Source organism: Tenrec ecaudatus, chromosome 5 (assembly GCF_050624435.1).
Source record: "Tenrec ecaudatus isolate mTenEca1 chromosome 5, mTenEca1.hap1, whole genome shotgun sequence".
Taxonomy (NCBI): Eukaryota; Metazoa; Chordata; class Mammalia; order Afrosoricida; family Tenrecidae; genus Tenrec; species Tenrec ecaudatus.
Genome location: NC_134534.1, coordinates 51,243,771 through 51,262,826, shown reverse-complemented (window position 1 = coordinate 51,262,826; position 19,056 = coordinate 51,243,771). Strand labels below are relative to the sequence as shown.

Genomic DNA, 19,056 nt, shown 5'->3' with positions numbered 1-19,056 from the left:
ACTTCAAAGTATTTCATGTTTTATTCCAAGCGAGTTAAAACTACATTAATAAAGTTAAATAATTACAATGTGTAGCACAGTTGAGTTACTTGGCATGATGTTTCCATCCATAGCTATAGAGTTTGTAACACCCACCCAATGACAGGATGGGAACATGCAAATAAGGTGTGAGTGATTTTAATGAAGAGATTGGTCAGTTTTGCCATAAGCTATAAAGTGAGTCATTTCAGAAGCATACTAGCTAGAACCTAACATGGTAGAAAGAAGAGCCATACACAGAGTGTCATTGAGATTCCTGCACCAAGACCATGATACAAAGGTAAGTGCCCTCAACAGAAGGCTGGATAGCAGAGTGGGATACCTTTAAGGCATTTATCAGCACTAGGGACGCTTTGTAATGCTTGCCCAAGTATATAATCAACAACTAGTGGTCTTGAAGGAAGTAGCTCAAGCTGTACTGAAGGCACCGGAGAAAAACAAAGTTCCCCTTCTGGGGTGAGCAAGTCCAGATTCCTTAATGAAGTGTCCAGAGGCACCCACTCCAGACGCCCTCCTCCTGCACAAGCACTCGGCTTTACTTATTCCATGGGTCGACAAGTCCATCACGCTGTTCCATACTCGGGCTTCTGGTTCTGTTGCTGCTCCTCTTATGTTGAAGCTGCTCTCCAGTCCAAGAGGTCCAGAGTTCACATTCCACTCCTGACTCTCGCAGCTAGCTAGAGTCTAGCTGGTAATGAAACCCCTCCTCCTGCTCCTCAGATGGCTCATGTTGTATGCAGCAGGGTGTCACTGCAGGGGAGCCTGTTCACATAACTCACAGGGAATCCTATCAGTATCTTACCCTACCTTAACTAGACCTACAAGGAAAGGACATTTGGTGAGAGTTAGAGACTTTGGCTCGAAGATCACATTAAATAACCCACTGTCCCTGCAATCACATGCAAGGAAACGGATGCAAAAGATAATTCAAAGTGGTTGCAGCAGTACAGCCAAAGGAACCGTCCGAACGTCAAGCTAGATTCAGAAGAGAAGATGCTACAGAGGATATTTTTGCTGGGGTCAGATGCTTATTGGCTGAAAGCAGAGTACACCAGAAAGATGTTTACATGTTTTTTATAGGATACCAAGTCATTTAACTGTGTGGGTCACAGCAAACTATGTAAAGGGACGCTATTCTAGGACACTTTTTGTGCTCATGTGGCACTTATATGTAGGGGCAGTCCTTCAAACAGAACAGGAAATACTGTTTGTTTTTAAATCAGGAAAGGTGTGCATCAAAGTTGCATCCTTCCACCCTCGTTATTCATTCTGTATGCTGAGCAAATAGTAGGAGAAACTGGGCTGTAAGAAGGAGAAGGCAACACTGTGCCTGGAACAAAGCTTCTTAACCACCTGCAATAAGCAAAGGACAACCTGATTTGCTGACAGAGAGGAGACCTTGAAGCACTTGCTCCTGAAATGGAAAGACTGCTGTCATCAGTAAAGATTACAGTGCAATGTAAAGAAAACCCAAATCCTTACACCTGGATCAATAGACCAATTAGGATAAATGGAGAAAATATGAAAGTGTCAATGATTTCATTGTTTGGATCCACAATCAATACTCATGAAGCCGCAGCCAAGAAATCGAATGATGTATTGCACTGGGCAAACCTGCTGCCAAGATTTCTTTAAAGTGTCGAATAGCAAAGATACCACGTTGAGGTTTAAGGTGCACCTGACCGAGCCATGGCATCTTCAATCAGCTCTCATGCTTGTGAAATAGGACAATGGACACGGAGGACTTCAGAAGAATGGATGCACTTGATTATGTTGTTAGCACAGAGTATCGAAAGGGACCATGGACTGCCCGAAAAAAACCTTCTGTCTGGGAAGGACCGCCAGAATGTTCCTTAGAGGCAAAGATGGCAAGAGTTCATCTTACATTATTTAGGCATGGTATTAGGAGAAACCAGTCCCTGGAAAATGACATCATGATTGGTAAAGTAGAAGGTCAGCAAAACAAACAAACGAACAAACCACCACCAAGGCAGACTGATACTGTGGCCACCATACTAACTGGCCTTGAACTCGACAATGATGACTGTGTTCTGTTCTGTTGAAGCACAGCGTCATGAGTCAGACCCACTTGAAGGCATGTAACACCAAAACTAGACCTTTGTAGTACTTGCTACAACAGGGCAGACCCTATGGGGCTAAGAGACTGAGAGACTGAGCAATAGGAAGAGCCATTCCTGCTGGCCAGCTGAGACAATACACTTTGGAACAATGAGCTCTGCCCTAAGTAGTTTTAGTCCTGAAGGGTTGAAACCTATTAGCTTCCTTAACAGTTCCGTGGGAGGAACAGAGGGTGACAGAGTAGGTGAAGAAGGTTGGAGGCAACAGGCACTTGTGACTTCTGCTTCATAGGAATCATCCTTGGTCAGATGTGAAATTAAATTTTACTACCCGTTTGGGACTTCTGGGGCCCTGGTGGTATAGTGGTTACGGTTGGGCTGCTACTGGTTAGCTTGGCAGTTCAAAACTATGAGTTGAAAGACAAAGCTTTCTATACCCATATTTACAGTCTCAAAAGCCACAAGGGCAGGTGCTATAGGGTTTGGACTTTGGTTTGTTACATCTACTCTATTTCCGCACAATGAGAAAAATAATGCTTTCTGTTTCTAAGTTGATTTTTCACACAAAAAGAAGAGAAATTCTTAATCAGTTTCATCGCATTACTTCATTTTGCTTCCATCTATTGTATTGCTTTCATCTTCAGAAATACTGATTAATTTTTAAAACAGCAAAAGAGAACACAAGAGAAAGTAAGAAGAGTTAAAAAAGTAAAAGAGAAAACAAGCATGACAAAAACCTTGATTTGACGTATTTTTAATGAGTTAACATACTGCGTTCGGTGTGAAGAATTCTTCAATTTTGTGCATTTATCAAAGATTGTTATTTATCGGAATATTTTGGAATGCTAATTGTGTTACTGAAAAAACTAAATTAAAGTTCATGAATATAAAACAATGTGCAGGTCACTTTCATTGTTTTCTCCAATGTCCAGTGAACCCCGGCACTTGACGCATCAGTACTCGGCATAATCAGATTTCGACATGAAATGCCGAGAACATTTTGCATCAGGGCTCAAACAAAACATTGGAATCCGACCCGACGCACGTGATTTTTGTAAACAAAAGCAGTTCGTGTTCCTGACTCTAGGCGCTAATTGGCATTGTTTAAACCTTTTGGCGGCTGTGCTCCAAGTGGTTTGCTATAATTTTCTTAATTTTCGTGACTTTTTGTACCTTTTTTAGATAAAAAACATGGGTCCTAAGAAGGAATTTTATTTTAAAGAATCGTCATGATAAGGTACCGGTTAACCATGTTATCAATATTGTTGATGGTAATTTAGTAAACTCATTTAGAAAACAGTTAAGGAAATGGCAACAGCGGACCACATGGAAAGACTTATTTTTTAGAGAAAGCCAGCCAGGTCCTAGTGGAAAAAGGCAAAGAAGGGAGAAAACTTCCGAAAAGCAGCTACTAGTTGATTGATGGAAGGGGAATCCCTTTCCAGACAATGACTCTCTTCTTCCCGCCTCTCCACATCCATGTCCACAGATCCAGAACTTCCTCAATCTCAAGGTATAGGCCATCCTGTAGTGTGAAAAACTTTTTAAATGTTGTGTTTCTTATTTGAATTATACTATTTAACTCTGACCTTATTTACTTTAAAATTTCTGTGTAATGTTTTGTATAAAAAAGGCACGATTAGGGTATTTTTTATGGGAAAAATTGATTCGGGACTCCACTGCATTGCCCCTCAATGCTCCTTCTAGAACGGATTAGCGTTGAGGTCCAGGGTTCTCCTTAAATCACATTAAAGAGTCCCCAGACACTCAAACTCACTGGCTTTAAGTTTGTTCTGACTCATAGAGACCCTATGGATGGAACAGAATTGCCTCTGAGGGTTTCGAGGATTGTACCTCTTTATGGAGGCCGGAAGTCAAATCTTTTTCCTGCTGTGTGCCTGCTGGTTTCCTGTGACTGCTTACAGTTAGCAGCTCAACGTGTAACACCGTATCCGTCAAAGCACCTCCCTTAAGCGCTAGTGCGATTTAATTACAGAAATTACTCCATAATTACCGAATTGATACTCTGAGGGAGCAGATGATGAATTCATTTACTATATTGGGAATGGGTAAAATGGAATCACCCATATATAAATAATATATTTGCTAAATATTTTATTTAAATAATTGTATATTGCAACTACAAGTACACACACATGCAACAATAAGCTTGGCAATACTTAAAATGTCTGGAGAAGTGCCTTGTTTTTTTTCATTGACTGCGCTTATTAATTTTTAAAGGAAAGAAAAAAATATTTTAATATGAGGGGGTGCCCCCCCAAAATTGGAATTTTTCTCAATGCTATGTATTTGAATTTTTTTTTACAAAACAACCTTATCACCTTCAAAGTACTCTCCATTACACACATCTGTGAAGACTAAGGTGCTCCTGACTCAAGTCACAATATTTTCAATCATCACATGTGCACGCAAACATGGAAAAACAATAGGGAAGAGTGGCTGTGTTTAAATTATGAGTTGGCAAAGAATTGAAGGTATTGTGGACTTCCAGTAGAACAAACAAATTTGGCTTGAAAGTATAGGCAGGGCATTCCTTAGAAGGAAGGATAGCCAGACATCATCTTCCAGTCTTTGTGCTTGGTGTTTGGAGGACCCTACCCTGGGAGAGAGGAGCTCGAGGTGGCATAGTGAGTGGTTACTCAACTCAAAGTCCAAGCAAGAAACCACCAGCCACTCTGTGGGAGAAAAATGGGGCTTTCTACTCTGTAAAGAGTGACAGTCTCAGAAACTCACAGGAGCAGGGCGGCCCTGTCCTATAGGGTCACTATGAGTAGGCAGTGCCTTGCTGGCAGTGAGTTTGCTTTGGATTACCATTCCTGCAGAAAGTCATTATGATTGGTAAAGTCGAAGGTCACTGAAAAAGGGGAAGAGGCTCAACAAGATGGGTTGACACAATGGTGGCAATAGTGGGATTAAAGATAGCAATGATTGTTACGTTGGTTTAGGACTGGGTAAGGTTTCTTTCTGTTGTACGCAGGCTGGCTATACAGAACTGGTTCAATAACACCTAACAACATCAATCATTGTTTTGTGTAGTTGTCGAATATATATCTCAAAGCATTTATATCAAAAGTAACACAAACACAAGTACTTTTATTTTACTGTTAGCTGGAATTTTTTTTTCTATTAAACAAATATAATACTTTTATAATAAGAAGGAATTGTTTTATATATAAAATTAAATAGCTGACATTATTTATTATATCTTTTTTTAACCATGCATGACTGAAGCATAGAATTTAACAAAAAGAGCAGGCTATGGATTTTAAGTGTTTTCCCAAAAATGAAATTTCCAAAATGATTGTGAACAAACTACTCTAATAGGTGTGTGTTTTGGTGTTTTGTTTTCAGAGGAAGAATCCCTGAAGGCTTTTTATCTCTGATACTGCTTCTCTTGATCAAAAGCCTAGGATATCAAATTCCTCCTTCTAGGAGGAATGTGTTTATGAAAATATCTGTTAGGGGTTTAAGGGTACAAGGAATATATTCTTATCAAACAGAACTACTTTCCAATGATTTGTTTTTTCTACTTGGTGTAGAGACAGGTTATAACTTGGTGTCTCTTTGTTAATTCTGATAATTAGGAGACCTTCATTTCTCTAACAATTTTGCACAGGAAATGTGCCTTGTCTCTCCCTTTCCTTCCTTCCTACCTTCCTTCCTTCCTTCCTTCCTTCCTACCTTCTGTGTTAGTCTGGGTAGACTAGAGAAGCAAATTCATGGATACTTGTATGTGTGTAAGAAAGAATTTTATATTCAAGAGCAATTGAATATTGAGAAAACATCCCAGCTCAGTCCAGATCAAATCCATAAGTCAGGTATTATCCCATATGTCTGATACCAATCTGTAAAGTCCTCTTCAGACTCATGAAACACATACAATGACGCTTAATGCAGGAAGATCACAGGCTATTGGGTGGGAAGTCTTGTGGATCCAGTGGCAGTAGAAGCATCTCAGTGCTGGCAGGGGTCTTCACATGGCTCCTCCAGCTCCCAGGGCAGGGACTGTCTTCACAGAGCCACGTGTCTTGTTAGTAGAGCATCTCTTAGAGAGTGAATCTGTCCCCTGCCTCCAGGGAGCTATTTACCTTCTTAGTGCAGTGGTTCTCAGCCTGTGGGTCTCGACCCCTTTGGGGGTTAAACAACCCTTCCACAGGGATAGCCAGATTCATAACAGTGGCAAAATTATAGTTATGAAGTAGCAATGAAAACAATTTCATGGTTTGGGGGTCACCACAACATGAGGAACTGTATTTAAGAGTCGCAACATTAGGAAGGTTGAGAACCACTGCCTTAGTGGCTTCAAATGAGGTCATCAAGCTAACACTTGATTGACAGACTAAACTCCACCCCTTCACTTTTAATACTCATAGTGATAACAGATTATGTAACTACCACACCTTCCTTCCTTCCTTCTTCCTCCTCTTTTGTTTGGCATGATGCTTGAAATTTTAAGCAATTTATAATGACACATGTGTAAATCACTTTGCTATGAGCCAATGGTGGTTGTAATCCACCAACTTTTCCACTTGACTATCATGTGGCAGCCTTCTTTGATAAAGATTTATGTCCTTGGAAAATCAATGTTTCCATTTTACTCCATCTTGAAGTGTTACTGTGAGTCTGAATTTATTCCATAGTTATGGTGGTAGGCCAGTAGAAATCTTAATATAAATATATTATTTCCTAGTTAAAAATAATACATGCCACTTAAAATGTATTTTTACTCTCAGATGATTCTTTCAACTAATTATAAACATACACGAGTGTTTAAAAGAAAAATATAAATTAATTTGAGTATTTTTTATTTTACTTCTTTGGCAAAGTTTGGACTAGCTAAAAAAAGTTGTATTTCATGTAACTATATATCTGAATGTCGTCTTAAGTTATTGAGTATTCTGTAAATAACTTGAAATCTTGTTAACGATAAGGCCAGCCAAATATTTGTAATATCTTGCTAACATTTTAAAGTTATATTACTTGGGGAAATGAAATCTAGCTTACGATGAATATGCTTTTGTGATTTGGTGCATCTAAAGATAGAGATAAAAATGGGGAAATGATCCATTTTGTATTATATTCTGCATTATTTACTTAGTCACTAAATATTTGTAAAATTTTTGATTTGCTAAAGAAAGTCAAAGTTTTGCTTGACTTCAACCTTTCTGAAACCAGTTCAATTGACAAGCAAGTAAATATTTTTTAATATAGTGTGATTCTAAATGTTCAAACACATAGGTGTGAAAGTTTGGGATGGTGGAGTTTACTTGGGGTCATTAAAGACAAAAGCAGTAGCGAGATGTTATATATATATATATTGTTTGCCTTTTTGATTTGTTGATATCCTTCCTTGTGTTATTTCTTGACATGCGATATTATCTGTAAAATTTAAACACTGAGAAATAATCTAATTAGATATTCAAAGACTATATTAGTATTGCCATCTATGTCCCTTGAGAGTTATAGCTCTTATGTGTATGATTATCTGCTATTGATGACATCTATTCAATTGGATAAGTTTAGTTGAACATTAACATCATATTTCCCCTGTTATGTAAATATTTTACAATTCATATTCTAGGATTTGACTGTTTCTATTAAAATAATAACCAGTAATTATTAGATCCACAATAAATGTGTTTTTTAATCAAGTACAATTCATAGGAAAATATTACAAAGCAACTCTTTATCTCCTACATGTCTTAGTATTTGTTGAGTAAGAAAGCATTTCCCTGCTGTTTCAAAACTCAATTATTTTTCTATCACTTAAAAGGCATACATTTCCTGAGGCCACTTTTAGTGGCCAATAATTCTCAGTTAAGGTATTAGTACCTCTAGTCTGGTAACAAGCACGTATCTAAACCTGGTTTTTAAGATTGAAGGGCCTGCTACTTGGTTGCATTAATTTCTTTTAATACATAATAAATTACTATAAATTGAACAACTTAAATCAACACCTTTTTAATATCTCACCATTTTGTAGGTCAGATTTCCAGTTGTGTTTGACTGAATTCCCTTCTCAGAGTGTCATGTGGTAGAAATGAAAATGTTGGCTGCCCTCTAGGGAAGATTCGGTTTCAAGCTCATTCAAGTTGTTGGACTAATGTAGCTTCTTAAGGCCATAGACTGAGGTATATCTAATTTGACCAATTGTCAGCCAGAGCAACTCCTTAACTCTAGGAACGGTTTAATACATGTGGTCTCCTGTATATATCAGCAATGAAGAACTCTCTCACTCAGAATCTCTCGTTCACCTCATAGACCAAAGAAAATTCTACTTTGAAGGGCGTGTTAGGTGCATTTCCATAACTATGTACATTATTTTATAGTCAATTGGTTAAAACTCATTGCCAGTGAGTGAATTCTCACTCATGGTGTCTTTCTAGGACATAGTAAAATTGCCTCTCTGGGCTTCTGAGATTGCTAAGGAAGCAGAAAGCCTTATCTTTCTCCCTTAGAGTGGCTGGTGGTTTCAAACAGCTGACCTTGTGGTTAGAAGCCTAGTGGGGAGTCCAGTGCATTACCAGAGTTCCTTGTCCATTAGCTAATAATCTCAATTTATTATTATTAGTTGCCATTGAGTTGATTCCAACTCATCATAACTCCCTATGTTACATCTACAAAATTTCTTTGTTCTGTAAGGTACCGTGAACACGGGAATATTTGCAGAGACCAAAGATCCAGGGGTTCACTGTGCTAACCTGCCTACCATCACGTGGGGGCTGGCAGTTGCTTAAGAAAACAGTTGGCATCTTGGTTTCCTCATTTTCATCTTGTTACCTGTGCTCCATGATCTCTCTGGGTTGCAGCAAGCAGTGAATTTTAACAAGGATTGATGGAGTGAAAATATTCTTGATTAAATAAAGTTTAATCAATCAATAATTTTTTAAAAAAGAAAATATTATTAATTATGGGTGACATAGTTGACTTCTCATTCTGTGCTCAGTAGGTATTTCAAGTTGATCCTTTTTTTAATGAACATCTTCATGAGCTTTTAAAATTCTTTACTATGCAATATCTTAATGAAACCAAGTGCCATCCAGTGATTTTGACTCAGGAATTGAGAGACAATTAAGATTTTGCCTGTTGAGGCCAGTGACCTTCACTCCCCTCCATATCCCGGGCAGCCCTAACAGGACTGTTCTGTCTCTTTTTTATGTGGGATTACCTAGGAAAACATTCCCAACCTTTGCCTGGCAGACTTTGAGAGGAAAGTCACTCCCAGAGCAGGAACTTCTAAAGAAGTCTTTATCGTCGGATTTCTTCAGAGGCAGTCAGACAGTAGTGCATGCTGGCCTTGAACTTCTGGGAATGAACATCAATAAAGCTCTCTCCGTGTCCTCCTTGAGGACCTGCTGTTTAGTTGAAGTAAGGGAAAGCTGTTCTTCCATCATAGACATGGAGATAAAATGGTAGAGCCTGGAACTGGACTCTCCCAGAAACTCATTGCAAATATTTTCCCCATCTCCATTTTTAAGCATTTTGTGGATTAGAAACTTTGAAGTGTTCTGTTTCTCCACATCTATTTCAAAAACTTAGCACCTTTTTGAAATGTATTGCCTTGGATTCTAGCCGGATTCTCCCAGCTCTTGTTTCCTCCATTGTTTGCTTCTCCCATTGTCTTGCTTCATTTGCTCTCTATAGGCTATGCATTATTCTGTGTACTTTACTTATTTTATTGTATTAGATATTCAAAGCAACCAATGATGTGTGTACATTTCATACTCTATTTAATAGGACACAAAATTAAAGAACAGAAAGTTAAGTAATGTCAAAGTTTTCAAATGAAAGATCACCAGCAAAGCACATGTTGAAACACTGGGGGTTCTTTCTCATTGCAGTGAGGGAGGAGTCTCACGGGGAACCATAGATAATGTCAGAAAATGGTGCTAGATAGAAAAAAAAAAGCTTTGGTGCTGGATTGCAGATTAGAAGATACTAAAAAGTAGGGGGAATTTTACAATTCTGTTATTTTTTTCTAAAGAACTCACTGCCATCAACACAATGGCAGTGTTGCACACACACACAATGGCCGGGGTGGCTCGGCGCAAACTTACAGGACAGAGTAAAACCGTCTTGGTGGGTTTCTGAGACTGTTTTCATTTGCGTAGAAAGCCTCGTCTTGCTCCATGGGAGTGGCTGGCGGTTTTGAATGGCTGACCTTGTGGTTTGCAGCCCCACTCTAACCACGACGCTACCGGGGTTCGTGTTGCTGTTGGTGCAGTCAAATCAGCCCTGGTGCATGCAGGGTTCTGTGTGCAGCAGACCTGAAACTGGAAAGACCTGTGCCATCCACACAATTTTCAGTGAGATCAAGCCCAAGGATGCAGCTGGTGTTATCTCAATAAATCTAACACGAGGGCAGGTCAGAGATTAGCGGCAAAACTATAATTTACAAAGAAGTACCTATTTGCTGCTCATGTTAGCTTACTGAAAGGGGGTTTGGTATTCTGTCGGTAGCACATAGACTCTATGTTTATGCTTAGACAAAATTATAAAACGACCCTTATCTTGTTTTTTTCATGGTATGGTCTCAGAAAAATTGTATACGTGATCAGTATTTTGTAAGAATTGGGAGATTGAGCAAAGCCAAGCAACAATATGCAACAACAACAACAGCATACCAGTGACAAAACAAAACAAAAGAGGAAAGAAAAGCTTGTAGTTAGTTCCAGGATTGTAGGAGTGGTTTCTAGCCCAGTCTGTTGGGGCACCACACCCTGGTCCCAGAGTCCACCTTCAGCATTCCCTGGGGACCTCGCCACTCCATTCCATTGCTGTTCTATTGCACCCCCTTAGTGTTTTGCCTCGGTGTGGTGGGATCAGATCGGGTGCAGCTCCCACACTGTGTCTCCAGTGTTGTCCCCTGTAGGGCCATTGGTCAGTGAGGAGCATCATGTCTCATAGTGGGGCAGGCCATGTGGTCCTTTCTGTGGACTGGCTGCTCTAATTGGAAACATTGTCCTCAAGGCCTGGTGGGCCAGGATGTGCTCCACTCTCTCCTCCTCCCCCTTCATCTCCTCCCATGTGCTCCGATCATTTTGCTGTATATTGTTGCTTGGTTTTTCTTTGTCTTGTTTTTATGCATGTTATTATCTCCGGAGGTCTGTCTAAATAGGATAGGCTGGGTGAACAATCTGGATGAGAAAACAATGGGACCGACAGTTCCGGGGAGACATGGGAAAGGGGGAGGTGGAGTAAAAAGTAGTGGTGTTAACAAACCCAGGAACAAGGGAACAGCAAGTGATCCAAATTGGTGGTGAGAAGGGTGTGGGAGGCCTAGTAGGGCATGATCAAGGGTAATGTAACCAAGAGGAATTACTGACACCCTGGTGGGGACTGAGCATGATAGTGGGAGGAAAGTCAATGGAAATTGAGGAAAGGGCTGGGAGGCAAAGGGCCTTTATAGAGGTGTAGATAAAGACATGTACATATGCCAATATATTTATATATGAGGATGGGGAAATAGATCCATATGCATATATTTATAGGTTTTGTATTAAGGTAGCAGAAGGACATTGGGCCTCCACTCAAGTACTCCCTCAATGCAAGAATTCTTTCTTCTATTAAATTGGCATTCTATGATGCTCACCTTCTCCACACAACCGCTGAAGACAAAGCAGGTGAATAAGTAAATTGTGGTGAAAAAAGCTGATGGTGCCTGGCTATCAAAAGAGATAGCATCTGGGGTCTTAAAGGCTTGAAGATAAACAAGTGGCCATCTAGCTCAGAAACAACAAAGCCTACATGGAAAAAGCATACCAGCCTGCTTGATCATGAGGTGTTGAAGGGATCAGTTCTCAGGCATCAAAGAACCAAAAATCTTACCATTGTGTGCTCATCTCCATGATACTATCGCTGAAGACAAATGGGTGCATAAGTAAATGTGGCAAAGAAAGCTGATGTTGCCCAACTACCAAAAGATATAGTATTGGGGGTCTTAAAGGCTTGAAGGTAAACAGGCGGCCATCTAGCTCAGAAACAACAAAGCCCACATGGAAGAAGCACACCAGCCTGTGCGATCACAAGGTGTTGAAGGGATCAGGTATCAGGCATCATCAGAACAAAAAATCTAACCATAGTGAATGAGGGGGGGTAGTGCAGAGTGGAGACCCAAAGCCCATTTGTAGGCTACTTGACATCGCCTTGCAGAAGGGTCTCGGGGAGGAGACCAGGCAGTCAGGGTGTGATGTAGCACCAATGAAGAATACAGTTTTCCTCTATGCTTCCTCTCCGCCCACTGTCATGATCTGAATCCTCCCTTGCAAGTCTGGCTAGACCAGAGGATGGACACTGGTGCAGATAGGAACTGGAAACACAGGGAATCCAGGGCGGATGATCCTTTCAGGACCAGTGGTGTGAGTGGTGATACTGGGAGGGTCGAAGGAGAATGAGTTGGAAAGGGGGGGAACTGATGACAAGGATCTACATGTGACCTCATCCCTGGGGGACGGACAATAGAAAAGTGGGTGAAGGGAGACATCAGACAGGTCAAGATATGACAAAATAATAATTTATAAATTATCAAGGGTTCATGAGGAAGGGGAAGCAGGGATGGAGGGGAAAATGAGGAGCTGATGCCAGGGGCTTAAGTGGAGAGCAAATGTTTTGAGAATAATGAGGGCAATGCATGTATAAATGTGCTTTACACAACTGATGTATGTATGGATTGTGGTAGGAGTTGTATGAGTCCATAATATAACGATTAAAAAGAAAAGAAGAATTGGGAGATTGATGTGGTTTAGCTAAGAGTGCCAGATCAATTCCTAAATTTCAAATACTGCAGTTTTCTATTTTATTTTGTTTTTTCCTTATCAACTATTTGCTTAATATCATATAGTTATTAAGGGATGAAACTGGAGATCCATTCGAGACAACTTGGCTGTTTAATCTACATTCAAATAACTATGCTTTATTAATAATGCAACTGATCATATTTACTAATTTTTAACCATTGCCCTTATCTATTCATTTGATTTCTTTTTATATTAGAAATAATTGTTTAAATTGTGACTGAATTTTTACTATAAGACCCTACATACTATCTAATAATGTTCTCCAATGTCTGCAAGTATATTGTAATCCATGATGATTTTCAAATAAAATGTAATTGTTAGGAATCCTGGTGGTGTCGTGGTTACGTGTTGTGTTGTGATCTGCAAGGTCAGAAGTTGGAAACCAGCTGCTCAGATGGAGAAAGATGAGACTTTCCACTCGAGTAGAGAATTAGTCTCGGAAATCCACATGGACTGAGGGTCACTGTGAGGTGGCATCAACTCAGTAACACTGGTGGTGCAGTGGGTGAAGTGCTGGGCTACTAAGAGTCGGAGGTTCAAACCTGCTCACCACTCCATGAGGGAAACGACGCCACCTGCTTCCAGAAAGCTTTACAGTCTCCAAACCCACACGAGCTCTCAGACTCATCCTTTTAAGGCGTTGTGAGTCTGAGTCCATTTGATTTGTTTCCTCCTAAAGATGTCACCCTATTATGACTTACTAAGCTCTGAGCTAGAAGTGTGAGCATGCTCTTCCTGGATCACTTGCTAGACCACTTCCCACACATTTGACCTATCTTCTTTGTTGGGAACTTAAAACAATTAAAATGCATGTCTCCACCCACCCTCACATTGGGAGAGAGGCGGGCCTCTGCTTCTGTAAAGATCCAGTCTCAGAAACTCTACTTAGGACCCCTGAGTCAGCATCGACTCCAGGATGGCAGGAATGCTTGGCCTTTTTATAGTTTATATTTATGGCTGTCTTTCAGAGTTGCTGCTAGTGCCCTGTATGTCTTCATGTGGCTCTGAATTGCCACAGCGGCCTTTTTTCAGTTGGAAAGAGTACCTCCACTATGTCTTCAAAAAACTCCATTGTGGTGGCTTCAGGTTTGGCTCTTTGAAATGGTCATTTTATTTAAATTCTTTGATTAATATTCACAGTCATAAAATTGTTCATTTTGATCATTTCACCAATGGTTTTGCGCTTCTGTGGTAAAATGATTGCATTCACCTCTCTCCTCACACTGTACTTCTAAAAGCCCAGTCGCTGTTGTGAACTGAGTAGTAAGATATCTGTTTTCTCTGGGGGTCATCATAAAAGTAAGTAACAACCTACATGAAAACACATTTCAAGCTAAAACTACTAAAATGAATTATAACGAATAATAGTTATATTTCAAGAAGTTAGCATGAATTAGAAGGTAAATAAAAGATATAATCCAGGATATTAATGATATTTCACTAAATAAAATAGAAAATTAATTAAATCTATATTTTTATTGTTAATGTTGATTGTTATGGATGATGAAAAATATAGGTGATAAGAGAAGAAAGATTCCAAAGCAAAATCAATAGATCTAAATAAGCATGCTAGGGAAAAAAAGAATAAGTTATTACTATTATAAAGAGCATATATAGGCACACAGGTAAATAAATATGAAAATTTAAGAATTAATCTGGTGGATAAAACAAATAAAATGATATTTATGTGACATCAACTTAAAAGATCAGAGTATTCTCTAAACATCTTTATTTCTCCATTAAAATGATCATATTAGATACTGAACAAAAATCTATATAACATGTATATAAATTAATTATTTGACCTTTTATGTAAATTCACCATAAGGATTTTCTCAGACTTAAAATTTAGAATTTGTAAGTATTACTATTATGTTTATTTAAATTATGCACTTTATAAAATGCAACTCTTCACATTCCCTTAATGGGAAGAAATCTTGAAGTTCTCAAGAGCTCTAAAATCACTTCTTTTCACTACTGTCACCCCACTTAGCCTCTCATTATTTTAGATTTGCATTACAATAATTTCTTCCTTTGTGGCCATATTTCTTCCTGTCAAAGCATAATTAAAAATTTTTAAAGCATGAGGACTGAGAAGGTGAGGCAGCTCTGTACCATGCTTCCGTCCACTGGTTAAGGCCTCCAAAAGTGAAGGGCCACCAGGGCAGAGGATGCCCCTCTGCCACCTTCCACGGGGAAGTGCCCTGCTGGCCGACATTGTAAAAAATAAAGTTAAAAGCATGTTTTTTATACAAATATGAAAAGAGCACATTTCAAGGAAAGAGTTGATTAAACTTAATAATTAATAGGACTAGAGAAAGGGTAATAATACTAGTTCCCAGAACAATTGAGTACCAAGCTTTCTGTAGTTCAACAGAAAAGCCATTTTGATTTTTAAAAAGATAGAATATAATTTCAGTATGTGTAGTAGATTAATTAAATCTTAATATTTTCTAGTGGACAGAAACCTTTAAGTAAGTATGTAGATTTGTTATTTTTAAGATTGAATAAAATAGTGGTAAAGTTAAATATGGCTATAAGCACCCAGAATTTTAATATTTTTGGATGATTCTTAGAAATCCCCATATGACAATGAACTAATGTACATTAATCATTTTGCACTTATTTATTTCTAAGTTTTAAATATTTTTTTCTAATACTTTTATGTTAGGTTGGGTTCTCCAGAGTGGAAAAACCAGTGATACTTGTATGTGTTTGAACTTTGTATATGGAAAGAGACATATTTAAGAAATGACTTATACCTATGTAGAAATAGCTACATCCAGTCTGGTTCAAGCCCGTCTTCTCCTAACTCATGGAAGCTGAGAAACAGGAAGCTGGATGATGAAGCACAGACAGTGGTGTGCATAGGCTGACAATGTAAATACCAAACTGACTGAATACATCCAATGTAGGCAGTTTGCTTGGGTCTCCTGAGATGAGCAGGTGACATGACAGGAGATCAGAAAAACTAGATGCAAGATCCAGCTCAGGCAGTAGAGGAAGGGGCGAAGAGGATTCATCTCTGTTCCATCTCTCTCTCTCATACAAAAAAGCTATGACACCAAGGTGATGTCATCAGGCTGCACCCCAATTGATAAATTGGGCTCAGCCCCAACCCCTACCAGGAGTCTCCAGTTGGATAATCATTAACTATTGCAATTTCCTTTTCTACCTGTTCCGTATTGTCCTGTCCAGTTACATATGCACATTATAATCTTTAAATAATATCATCCTATCATTGCCCTGCAAAAGGTTTATCTTTGGTGAGCACTAGATTTGGTCTAAAATTGTCTCCTGAACCTTAGATTGCTGTCATGGTCTTATCCTGTTTCCCTGTTAACCACGCTCCTGGTTTTCTGGCAAATATGTTTTTATTATTAAGGCTGCTCCTCCTCCATCCACATGTCTCACAAACACCTGAAACTCATCATATTCAATTGTGTCATTGCAAACTTCCTTGCAGTTGTTTTTATTAGATGCCATCAAGTTCATTCCAACCCACAAAGCTCATTACAGCTGCAAACCAGACCAAACTTTGCCTAGTTCTGCACCAGTCTCACATTTGCTGTAATGTTGGACCCCATTGTGGGGTCACGGGGTCGGTCCTTCTTGCGGAGAGTATTACTTTTTATGTTGACTTTCTGCTTTGGCAAGTAGGTTGTCTTGCATGTTTTCCAAAGATTGGTTCCTCCTAATAGCATGTCTTGAGTACATTAGACAAAGTCTTGTCATCACTTCCAAGGAGCATTCTGGCTGTACCTCTTCCAACCCAGATTTGTTTGTTCTTCTGGCAGTCCATTACACAGTCAGCAGTCTTCACTGGCAGTGCATTTCAAATCTACGTCAACCTTCCTTATTTACTTTCAGCTTTTGCATGCACATAAGATGATTTAAAGTAGTATGGCTTATGTCAGGCACGCCTTAGGCCTCAGAGTGACATCTTTGTTTTTAACACTTTAAAGAAGTCTTTTGTGCCAGATTTCCCCCATAAAATACATCATCTGATTTATTGACTGCTGATATATGGTTGATGATTTTGATCCAGTAAAATCCTTGGCAACCTCAATGTCTTCTCCTCTGAGCATGACATTTCTTATTGACTAAATTGGCGCCAATAAACATCTTCCCCCAAATGTTCCCCTTCCTCTGTTTTGTATTTTTATTTAAGCTGTCACTTTCCTTTAGTCCTGAAAGCCATCTTTTGAAACTTGAAGGAACTGAAAATCATATTCCTTTTACTTGCCTGCCTTCTGCACTAGCTGGTATTTAGGGGAAAAAATAATACAATAAAGAGGAAGTCAAAATAGAACTTTTATTGTTGATAAACAGGTGTTGGAAAATACAACTTATATCCCAAGAGGCTTCAAAATGTTCATGGAAAAGTGGAATGAAAAGATAATAGATTTCCCCACAAGTTTATTGTGGTCCCCTTCTATTTGTACAGCAGTGAAAGTGCACATTTTCTCCCCCATATTTTAACTGGCTTAAAGGCTGAGTCACTGGCAGGGCTGTATGGCAAAGGCCTCCTCATGCAGCGATTTGGGGGGTGCTTTCCTGGGGAAAGGCACAAATATCCAGCTTTTGGAAAACATATTATCTCCAAGGAAAATTGGAAACAATTAGAATTCTATCTCAATGCACTCACTGTGTGTGTAGGACTAGCCTCCACAACCGAATAGATCCTAAGGGGCAGCTGTGTAATTGAAGGGTAAATAAAAGAAACATCAAACAAGGCATGCAAGGGCTCACCTCTTCCAATGGAAGGATCAAGAGAGAGAGAAAGCTTGCAATTCATAATTTATCAACGGTTCATGAGGAAGGGAGGGTGGGGAAAGGAGGGAAAATATGAGCTGATATCAAAGAAAATGCTTTGAAAATGTTGATGGCTACATATGTACTTGACACAGTGGATAAACGTATGAATTGTGATAAGAGCTACGAGTCCCCAGAAAAGTATTTAATAACAATAATAAAGAATGGAAAAAATAGAAAGCTAATGTATTCCCCAACACACTTATATCATCTTGGGCATGCAAGTCATGTCTTATACATACATAACAGGAAGGAGACATATTAGGGGTATAGATGTGACAGGTAGGTATATACGCAACAAGATGGGTAGGTCCTTGAGTTCAAATGGTGGCTTAATCTTGGTTGTTCCTCAGCTGTCTTGACCTTACGTGTCTCTGAGCTCTTCTCCAGGGGAACAATCTAGGATCCGTATGAGAAGAAGTGGGCTGTGCTTAGGTTGGGGTCCTTGAATCACTCTTGATGGCAGATGTCAGACAATCTTCAGGCAGTTGGCCTTCGAGCCGTTCACCTTCAAGAGTATTTTAGCCACCATGGGCTTGCAAATGACATTTTAGCATTGGGATTATTACTGTATGGAGGGGAGGGGGCATTGTGGGGAATAACAATTTAATTAGAAGAATGTGACTGGGAGAATTCACCCCCAACTCACAAACATGGACGTCGTCCTCCACCAGTCTGACTTTCATAATATTTAACATGAGCAGACAGAATTGATCCTCATACACTCGCTTCCCAGTTCCCAGTTTTCAACACGGTCTTCCCTAGTTTAGAAATAGAAGGCAATGCCAGAAAGAGGTCATAAACGTGAAAATATTAACCCTCTTGCTTCCAGAGGAATGAGTAACAAACATTGCCTCTAACGTCCTACGTTAATTCCCATAACCAGTGTTGAGAAATAACATTACATTTAATTCTATTGCGTCTGCGTACACTCCTGCGTCTTCAAAGGTTGTTTTAACAGTTTTATATTATCAATTCTCACTTCTCAACTTCATGTAAATCTCTCTTCTCATCTTCATATCCCCTACTAGGACCTAAATTCATGATTTAATCATAGTTTGCTTAGAATTTCTTAAAGTAACTTAATTGATCTCCCAATCTCTGATTTTATCATTTCTAATACATTATTCACATAGCCACCTAATTAAACTTTATAAAATGCAAATATGATTATATTTCTTCTACTTAAAACCTAATATTGACTCCCATCTTCTATGCTAGGACATCCAAAGACTTTATCACCGACCACATAACAAATTGTAGTTCTTTCAAAAAATTCTTCTGGCAAATGAAGGTAGCTGTTTTTC

General features: G+C 39.1%; 1 non-coding gene across 1 annotated transcript; it reads left to right on the top strand.

Annotated features, from left to right (window-relative positions):
• Nucleotides 1-15,017: 15,017 nt before the first annotated feature.
• On the top strand, nt 15,018-15,155 carry LOC142449744 (small nucleolar RNA SNORA47). The gene has a single exon (XR_012784857.1). It is a non-coding gene; the product is annotated as a small nucleolar RNA SNORA47 (small nucleolar RNA).
• Nucleotides 15,156-19,056: the final 3,901 nt, after the last annotated feature.